The sequence below is a fragment of the Schistocerca nitens genome, chromosome 2 (assembly GCF_023898315.1).
Source record: "Schistocerca nitens isolate TAMUIC-IGC-003100 chromosome 2, iqSchNite1.1, whole genome shotgun sequence".
NCBI classification, from domain to species: domain Eukaryota; kingdom Metazoa; phylum Arthropoda; class Insecta; order Orthoptera; family Acrididae; genus Schistocerca; species Schistocerca nitens.
Genome location: NC_064615.1, coordinates 381,057,320 through 381,067,534, shown reverse-complemented (window position 1 = coordinate 381,067,534; position 10,215 = coordinate 381,057,320). Strand labels below are relative to the sequence as shown.

Below are 10,215 nucleotides of genomic sequence, written 5' to 3'. Positions count from 1 at the left end.
TGGTGTACGGGAAGGTATCGAAGTTGAGTGACTGTAGGACACAAATTGACTTAGAAAAAATTTCTAGTAGATGTGATGAATGGCAGCTAGCTCTAAATGTAGAAAAATCTAAGTTAATGCGAATGAGTAGGTGAAACCAACTCTTAATGTTAGTATACGGCATTAGCAGTGTGCTGTCCTACACAGTCACGTCGTTTAAGTATCTGGGCGTAACGTTGCAGAGTAGTTTATAGCGGAACGACCATGTGAGGATAGTGGAAGGGAAGGTAAATGGTCGACTTCGGTTTGTTAGGAAATTTTGGGAAGGAAGGTTCATCTGTAAAAGTGACCTCATATAGGACGCTAATGCGGCCTGTTCTTGAGTACTGCCCAAGTGTTTGGGATTCGCACCAAGTCGGGTTAAAGGAAGACATCGAAGTAATTCAGAGGCGCGCTGCAAGATTTGTTACTAGTTGGTTCGAACAACACACAAGTATTACGGAAATGCTTCAGGAACGCAAATGGAAGGCGACGTTGTATGAAGTGTAGATATAGGTGTAGGGGATGGACAAAAATACGGAAACGCGAAAACCACAACACATTACTATGCCTAATATGTTGAATGGAAACTACTGGCATTCAACACATCACAAAGGCCCAATAACAGTGAGATCAGGTGGCCGGGCTGACTACGTGGCGCGCGACAATTCATCCTCGTGCTCGCAAAAGCAGTCCTGGACAGGGGGTCTTGTCGTCTTGGAACACAGTATCACCATTGGGGAGCAAATATTGTGCAATGGGATGTATCTGATCAGCCAATATAGTCACATAAACCTCGGCAGTAATACGACTTTACAGAGTAACCATGGGATCCATGGAATACTGTGATACAGCTGCCCAAATCATCACCGAACTAACGCCATGTTTCACTCTTGGTACATAAAGTCGGCCAGAAATTGGAAACAGTGTGCAACATGACTCATCCCAACAAATGGTTTTCTTCTATTGCTGCATAGTCCAAGTTTTACGATTACGGCAGACGTTTTCCTATTACGGACATCTGCATTACTCGTATGTGGTTTTGGAATTCCAGCTCTCTCTGAAATTCGTGGCTCGTGAAGCTTCCTTTGTGCTGTTTTGGTGCTGTTTGCGAAAGCGACAGTCAGTTCTCTAATGGCTTTTGCAGCTGTCATTCTCTTCTGTTTCGTCATAGTCCTCTTCAATGAGCGCCTGTTATGATCAATCAACATACTCTTCATCCGCATTGTGACTTAGTGAAAACTGGAAATTGGTTGTAAGATCTGATGGAACCAAACTGCTGAGGTCATCGGTCCCTAAGCTTACACACTTCTTAATCTAAAACTAACTTTCGCTAAAGACAACAGACACATACACCCATGCCCGAGGGAGGACTCCAACCTCCGACGGGGGGAGCCGGTGACTTAGTGGACGATGTTTTTGGCTTCCCCCGTGCGCGGCATAGTACTCGTTACGAAAGTGCCCACCATATGAGCACCAACAATTTTCCCACAACAATTTTCGCTCTTCTCCGACATAATTCACTCACAAACCGTGGTCAAATACAACAGCGCAACCTGAAGGCTTGGCTAGTACACTCCTGGAAATGGAAAAAAGAACACATTGACACCGGTGTGTCAGACCCACCATACTTGCTCCGGACACTGCGAGAGGGCTGTACAAGCAATGATCACACGCACGGCACAGCGGACACACCAGGAACCGCGGTGTTGGCCGTCGAATGGCGCTAGCTGCGCAGCATTTGTGCACCGCCGCCGTCAGTGTCAGCCAGTTTGCCGTGCCATACGGAGCTCCATCGCAGTCTTTAACACTGGTAGCATGCCGCGACAGCGTGGACGTGAACCGTATGTGCAGTTGACGGACTTTGAGCGAGGGCGTATAGTGGGCATGCGGGAGGCCGGGTGGACGTACCGCCGAATTGCTCAACACGTGGGGCGTGAGGTCTCCACAGTACATCGATGTTGTCGCCAGTGGTCGGCGGAAGGTGCACGTGCCCGTCGACCTGGGACCGGACCGCAGCGACGCACGGATGCACGCCAAGACCGTAGGATCCTACGCAGTGCCGTAGGGGACCGCACCGCCACTTCCCAGCAAATTAGGGACACTGTTGCTCCTGGGGTATCGGCGAGGACCATTCGCAACCGTCTCCATGAAGCTGGGCTACGGTCCCGCACACCGTTAGGCCGTCTTCCGCTCACGCCCCAACATCGTGCAGCCCGCCTCCAGTGGTGTCGCGACAGGCGTGAATGGAGGGACGAATGGAGACGTGTCGTCTTCAGCGATGAGAGTCGCTTCTGCCTTGGTGCCAATGATGGTCGTATGCGTGTTTGGCGCCGTGCAGGTGAGCGCCACAATCAGGACTGCATACGACCGAGGCACACAGGGCCAACACCCGGCATCATGGTGTGGGGAGCGATCTCCTACATTGGCCGTACACCACTGGTGATCGTCGAGGGGACACTGAATAGTGCACGGTACATCCAAACCGTCATCGAACCCATCGTTCTACCATTCCTAGACCGGCAAGGGAACGTGCTGTTCCAACAGGACAATGCACGTCCGCATGTATCCCGTGCCACCCAACGTGCTCTAGAAGGTGTAAGTCAACTACCCTGGCCAGCAAGATCTCCGGATCTGTCCCCCATTGAGCATGTTTGGGACTGGATGAAGCGTCGTCTCACGCGGTCTGCACGTCCAGCACGAACGCTGGTCCAACTGAGGCGCCAGGTGGAAATGGCATGGCAAGCCGTTCCACAGGACTACATCCAGCATCTCTACGATCGTCTCCATGGGAGAATAGCAGCCTGCATTGCTGCGAAAGGTGGATATACACTGTACTAGTGCCGACATTGTGCATGCTCTGTTGCCTGTGTCTATGTGCCTGTGGTTCTGTCAGTGTGATCATGTGATGTATCTGACCCCAGGAATGTGTCAATAAAGTTTCCCCTTCCTGGGACAATGAATTCACGGTGTTCTTACTTCAATTTCCAGGAGTGTATTTACATTTATGTCCATGTATGCATTTCTCACAGTGGTGCCATATTTTTGTCCAGCCCCTGTATGTGCTGGATTTCAGTCCATTTTAATGTTCGTTGTCAGCTATAACAGAGATGTGACTTGTAGTGTAAACATCCAACAGTGTTCGGAAACAAGTGCTTAAAACAGATATCCCACAACTAAATTAACTTCAAATGGCTCTGAGCACTATGGGACTTAACATCTATGGTCATCAGTCCCCTAGAACTTAGAACTACTTAAACCTAACTAACCTAAGGACATCACACAACACCCAGCCATCACGAGGCAGAGAAAATCCCTGACCCCGCCGGGAATCGAACCCGGGAACCCGGGCGTGGGACGCGAGAACACTACCGCACGACCACGAGATGCGGGCATAAATTAACTCAATGCTTTTTTGTAATAAGAACAGTCATGTTTCGAACATCGACCTATGAGTGATCAAAACGCACGCGTGTGTCTGCATGTTTGTATTCTCGTTTCTTCATAGGTTTACATGTTGGAGCCTGTGTCACTGTTTGCGTTAGTGTCATCATTTTGGGTTCCCATTTGCGTTGTTCTGTACCTTTCATGTAATGCGGTCGATAATTTGTTGGGAAATTCGTTGCGGTGAATCCTTTTGTTTCTGACTTTTATACTTTCGTAGAGGACGTCGTTCGTTATGTGACTTTGCCTGAGATGTAGTAAAGGACGTTGTTCAGGAAATCTCATATCCACACTTGCGTACTTAGCGTCCTACCTAATTTTCATTCGTTGTAAACGGATCAGAATCAGTTAGAAAATGTACCATGCCTCCTTTGGAACTGTCATGTTCAGTTCTTAACTGCTTCTTGACACTACAGAAAAAGTTGAAGACTCTACAGCCATCATCGCTTACCTTTCATTCCATCTGCCAGACGTTTCCTCGCCATTGTTTTTGGTAGTTACCTGTAACTGGCGTTTATACAATTTCTGTTACGTTTTCAGGTCCACCCATTTTTATCCAGTAGGGTGCAACTCAGCATTTAATATCTATGCGTATCGCGTATACTCCAAGAACTACTCTGAATCCCTCCCCATTGTTTGTCGGCAGTTACTTGTAACTTGTGTTACAGAATTTCTGTTACTTTTGCAGGTCCACCCATTTTTATCCAGTAGGGAGCAGATAGGTATTTAATAGTTATGTCTATCCCCCCAATGAACCATGGACCTTGCCGTTGGTGGGGAGGCTTGCGTGCCTCAGCGATACAGATAGCCGTACCGTAGGTGCAACCACAACGGAGGGGTATCTGTTGTGAGGCCAGACAAACGTGTGGTTCCTGAAGAGGGGCATCAGCCTTTTAAGTAGTTGCAGGGGCAACAGTCTGGATGATTGACTGATCTGGCCTTGTAACACTAACCAAAACAGCCTTGTTGTGCTGGTACTGCCGGATCTCCGGGAGGGGACTACTCAAGAGGACGTCGTTATCAGGAGAAAGAAAACTGGCGTTCTACGGATCGGAGCGTGGAATATCAGATCCCTTAATCGGGCAGGCAGGTTAGAAAATTTAAAAAGGGAAATGGATAGGTTAAAGTTGTATATAGTGGGAATTAATGAAGTTCGGTGGCAGGAGGAACAAGACTTTTGATCAGGCTAATACACGGTTATAAATACAAAGTCAAATAGGGGTAATGCAGGAGTAGGTTTAATAATGAATAAAAAAATAGGAATACTGGTAAGCTACCACAAACAGCATAGTGAACGCATTATTGTGGCCAAGATAGACACGAAGCCCATGCCTACTACAGCAGTACAAGTTTATGTGCCAACTAGCTCTGCAGATGACGAAGAAATTGAAGAAATGTATGACGAAATAAAAAAAAAAGAAATTATTCAGATAGTGAAGGGAGACGAAAATTTAATAGTCATGGGTGACTGGAATTCGGTAGTAGGAAAAGGGAGAGAAGGAAACGTAGTAGGTGAATATGGATGGGGGGTAAGAAATGAAAGAGGAGGCCGGCCGGTGTGGCCGTCCGGTTCTAGGCGCTTCAGTCTGGAACCGCGTGCCCGCTGCGGTCGCAGGTTCGAATCCTGCCTCGGGCATGGATGTGTGTGATGTGCTTAGGTTAGTTAGGTTTAAGTAGTTCTAAGTTCTAGGGGACTGATGACCACAGATGTTAAGTCCCATAGTGCTCAGAGCCATTTGAACCATTTGAACCAAATGAAAGAAGAAGCCGCCTGGTAGAATTTTGCACAGAGCACAACTTAATCATAGCTAACACTTGGTTCAAGAATCATAAAAGAAGGTTGTATACATGGAAGAAGCCTGGAGATACTAAAAGGTATCAGATAGATTATATAATGGTCAGACAGAGATTTAGGAAACAGGTTTTAAATTGTAAGACATTTCCAGGGGCAGATGGGGACTCTGACCACAATTTATTGGTTATGAACTGTAGATTAAAACTGAAGAAACTGTAAAAAGGTGGGAATTTAAGGAGATGGGATCTGGATAAACTGACTAAACCAGAGGTTGTACAGAGTTTCAGGGAGAGCGTAAGGAAACAAATGGCAGGAATGGGGGAAAGAAATACAGTAGAAGAAGAATGGGTAGCTTTGAGGCATGAAATAGTGAAGGCAGAAGAGGATCAAGTAGGTAAAAAGACGAAGGCTAGTAGCCATCCTTGGGTAACAGAAGAAATATTGAATTTAATTGATGAAAGGAGAAAATATAAACATGCAGTAAATGAAGCAGGCAAAAAGTAATACAAACGTCTCAAAAATGAGATCGACAGGAAGTGCAAAATGGCTAAGCAGGGATGGCTAGAGGATAAATGTAAGGATGTAGAGGCTTATCTCACTAGGGGTAAGATAGATACTGCCTACAGGAAAATTAAAGAGACCTTTGGAGATAAGAGAACCACTTGTATGAATATTAAGAGCTCAGATGGAAACCCAGTTCTAAGCAAAGAAGGGAAAGCAGAAAGGTGGAGGGAGTATATAGAGGGTCTATACAAGGGCGATGTACTTGAGGACAATATTATGGAAATGGAAGAGGATGTAGATGAAGATGAAATGGGAGATATGATACTGTGTGAAGAGTTTGTCAGAGTACTGAAAGGCCTGAGTCGAAACAAGGCCCCGGGAGTAGACAGCATTCCATTAGAACTACTGACGGCCTTGGGAGAGCCAATCCGGACAAAACTCTACCATCTGGCGAGCAAGATGTATGAGACAGGCGAAATACCCTCAGACTTCAAGAAGATTATAATAATTCCAATCCCAAAGAAAGCAGGTGTTCACAGATGTGAAAATTACCGAACCATCAGTATAATAAGTCGCGACTGCAAAATACTAACGCGAATTCTTTACAGACGAATGGAAAAACTACTAGAATCCAACCTAGGGGAAGATCAGTTTGAATTCCGTAGAAATATTGGAACACGTTAGGCAATACTGACCCTACGACTTATCTTAGAAGCTAGATTAAGGAAAGGCAAACCTGCATTTCTAGCATTTGTGGACTTAAAGAAAACTTTTGACAATGTTGACTGGAATACTCTCTTTCAAATTCTGAAGGTGGCAGGCGTAAAATATAGGGAGCGGAAGGCTATTTACAATTTGCATAGAAACCAAATGGCAGTTATAAGAGTTGAGGGGCATGAAAGGGACGCAGTGGTTGGGAAGGGAGTGAGACAGGGTTGTAGCCTCTTCACGATGTTATTCAATCTGTATATTGAGCAAGCAGTGAAGGAAACAAAAGAAAAATACGGAGTGGATATTAAAATCCATGGCGAAGAAATAAAAACGTTGTGGTTCGCCGATGACATTGTAATTCTGTCAGAGAAAGCAAAGGACTTCGAAGAGCAGTTGAATGGAATGGATAGTGTCTTGAAAGGAGGATATAAGATGAACATCAACAAAAGCAAAACGAAGATAATGGAATGTAGTCGAATTAAGTCGGGTGATGCTGAGGGTATTAGATTAGAAAATGAGACACTTAAAGATAGTACAGGAGTTTTGCTATTTGGGGAGCAAAATAACTGATGATGGTCGAAGTAGAGAGGATATAAAATGTAGACTGGCAATGGGAAGGAAAGTGTTCCTGAAGAAGAGAAATTTAATAACATAGAGTATAGATTTAAGTGTCAGGAAGTCGTATCTGAGAGTATTTGTATGGAGTGTAGCCATGTATGGAAGTGAAACATGGACGATAAATAGTTTAGACAAGAATAGAATAGCAGCTTTCGAAATGTAGTGCTACAGAAGCACATAACTAATGAGGAGGTGTTGAAGAGGATTGGGGAGAAGTTTGTGGCACAACTTGACTAGAAGAAGGGACCGGTTGGTAGGACATGTTCTGAGGCATCAAGGGATCACCAATTTAGTATTGGAGGGCAGCGTGGAGGGAAAATATCGTAGAGGGAGACCAAGAGATGAATACACCAAGCAGATTCAGAAGGATGTAGGTTGCAGTAGGTACTGGGAGTTGAAGAAGCTTGCACAGGATAGAGTAGCATGGAGAGCTGCATCAAACCAGTGTCAGGACTGAAGACCACAACAACAACAACATCGAGTATATTCCAAGAACTACGCTGACTCCTATTGACTTAATTCTGAGTGCCCTGATAATCTGAGCTGCCAGTTTAAACTTTCGTGAGGAGGCTAGGAAGCTACGATATTAATTGAACAACGGCACTGTGACGTATTTCTACACAACTCGATTAAAAAAACTAACAACGTTCTAGTGCATTAGACATGAGGAATAGTAGATACCTTCACTCTAGCATCTCAGATATCATCACATCTATGCAAGATTCAACTATTATGTGCATCCCGTATCGGTTTTACCATTTACATTAATTGGTAAGAAATTATCATAATCATTCAGCCAGAGAAAAAGCCACTTTCTGTGTATTAACGGTGTCCTACGTATTAGATTCCCCTCACTATAAAATATTTTATAATAAAATGCAAATAAATGTAACTTGTGCGTGATTAAGGTATTGGTCCTACGCTTCCATTCGCTAAGTAAGGCATCTTAAGTCCGTTCTTGCTAAACATCCAGTTTGTTCAAACAGTTCGGAAGGCATATGATTAGCGTGAAATGAGCAAACGCCAGTTGGACTTGACGCGTAGAATTAATTTGTTGAACGTCACGTCATATCTGTTATTGCAGAAATTATCCGTCTCTAACAGTAACTTTTCGGACGACTGGTCACAATTCACGTCCCACTCGCATTGAGTTCATCAAACACATGAAACAAATTGAGTAAATAAAGTGATGATGAGTGTAACAGTTTAACGTGTTGGAGTTTTAACTGCAAGTGGAGCTTCAACAATTATTAACGTTCTCAGTGCAAAACTCAAAATTTACGTCGGGCTTTATGTTTTTGTGTCACGAGCATTCCGTAACACGTTTTTATTCTCGCGACCCCACTGCAACGAGACGATAAGACTTTTGAAACCAGTGATGACTGTTTCAGTTCTTTTATTACGCGGAAGCTTCAAGAATGGATTCTGCACGTTGTCAGTCTTCATCGCGATACGAGTAAACATGATGCGTTACTGAAACAAAGTGTGTGACAGATATTTGTGGTATGCAAGCCATTGTTAAGAAGTTTGTCATTCGGTGAGTGAAATGCCATGAATCGTTTAAATGTGTGACTATATATTCGCTTTCTATCAACGAGATTTATTCAAGAAAGCTGCATAAGGTCATCTTTCGTAGCTTGTGAAGCACTAAGATATTCTAATAGAATTTATAGTTACTTTGAACAGTCATCAAAGAATTCGAAAACATTAAAAGATGTGAAAGAAATACTTAATGAGACATTAAACCTTTTGCCATTCGCTGGCTCTCATTCGGAGAGTCGGTAAATTCACAATACGTAAACTGGAATTCTTTGGTTTACCTGTGATCGAAAAACAGAAAAGACCAGTAGCTGCTGGCTTACTAAAAAGTATAAAATGTCACAAAGTTATGCCAGTATTGTTTTTAAGAAACAAATAAATTGTGTCTGACTTTTCGAAAGTCCAATTTAGATCCGAGTGCATCCAGATATATGTGAACTCACGTATACAAGGGCTCGAGGACCTTAAATTGAAACCTGGTTCAAATTACAGTTCTTTTCCTGATAAAGAACCTCCAGAATTTCAAGAAAGTGAGTTCGAGTTTCGTGGAAACAGAATACAAGATTCATTGCAATATAGAAGTGTTATTAAGTACATGATCTGCAAATTGTTAGCTAACTTGCCTATAAATATTAATGAGAGATTAGGCGATTTTGAAGAGAAAGGAGTATTCACTATATTGTATCCTAAAAACTAGAGAAATTATGACGTATTTGACAATAAGCATATCACAGAGAAATATATACACTGATTAATACTGTCACGCCTATAAATGCAAATGATCTGTTACTTTAAGCCGGCCGGAGTGGCCGTGCGGTTCTAGGCGCTACAGTCTGGAGCCGAGAGACCGCTACGGTCGCAGGTTCGAATCCTGCCTCGGGCATGGATGTGTGTGATGTCCTTAGGTTAGTTAGGTTTAATTAGTTCTAAGTTCTAGGCGACTGACGACCTCAGAAGTTAAGTCGCATAGTGCTCAGAGCCATTTGAACCATTTGTTACTGGAATGGACGTTGTTTAAGAAAGTATTGAACAGTACATGCAATGAAATGAATTTCAAACAGCTGGTAGAGTTTCTTTATGTTAATAAGATGAGTGAATAATTCCCTCTTATGGATTTAGACACAACTGACTGCAAGCAAGGGTTTTGTTGCACTAACAATATAAAAACAGAAATCAGAAATCGTCTTTCTGTGAAAAGAGTTAGTAATATTCTTATGATTAATCCTGAAGGGCCATCTCGTAATGACTTTGATTTTGAAAAGGCATTCATTGTGTGGACTATGCATAAAAACCCAGATATTCTAATTGATATGATGTAATGTAATGAAAAATATGCAAATCAATACTGATAGTTCGCAGTAGTGTACATATGATACTGAATATGTGGATCTATGTGCGTAAAATTTAATTCAGTTGCACATATTTCAGATTTAAAACTCTCATTTATAGTATAATTTATAATATTTTCTACTAGCAAAATCCTGCACAAAATTTCCATATTTTGCAAAAAATGGTTCAAATAGATCTGAGCACTATGGGACTTAACATCTGAGCTCATCAGTCCCCTAGACTTAGAGCTACTTAAA

General features: G+C 43.2%; 1 protein-coding gene across 1 annotated transcript in view; it reads right to left on the bottom strand.

The window, feature by feature from the left end:
• The window catches only part of LOC126236215 (cuticle protein 21), a 198,577-nt gene that overhangs the window by 166,688 nt on the left and 21,674 nt on the right, over window positions 1–10,215 (bottom strand). The window lies entirely within an intron of this gene.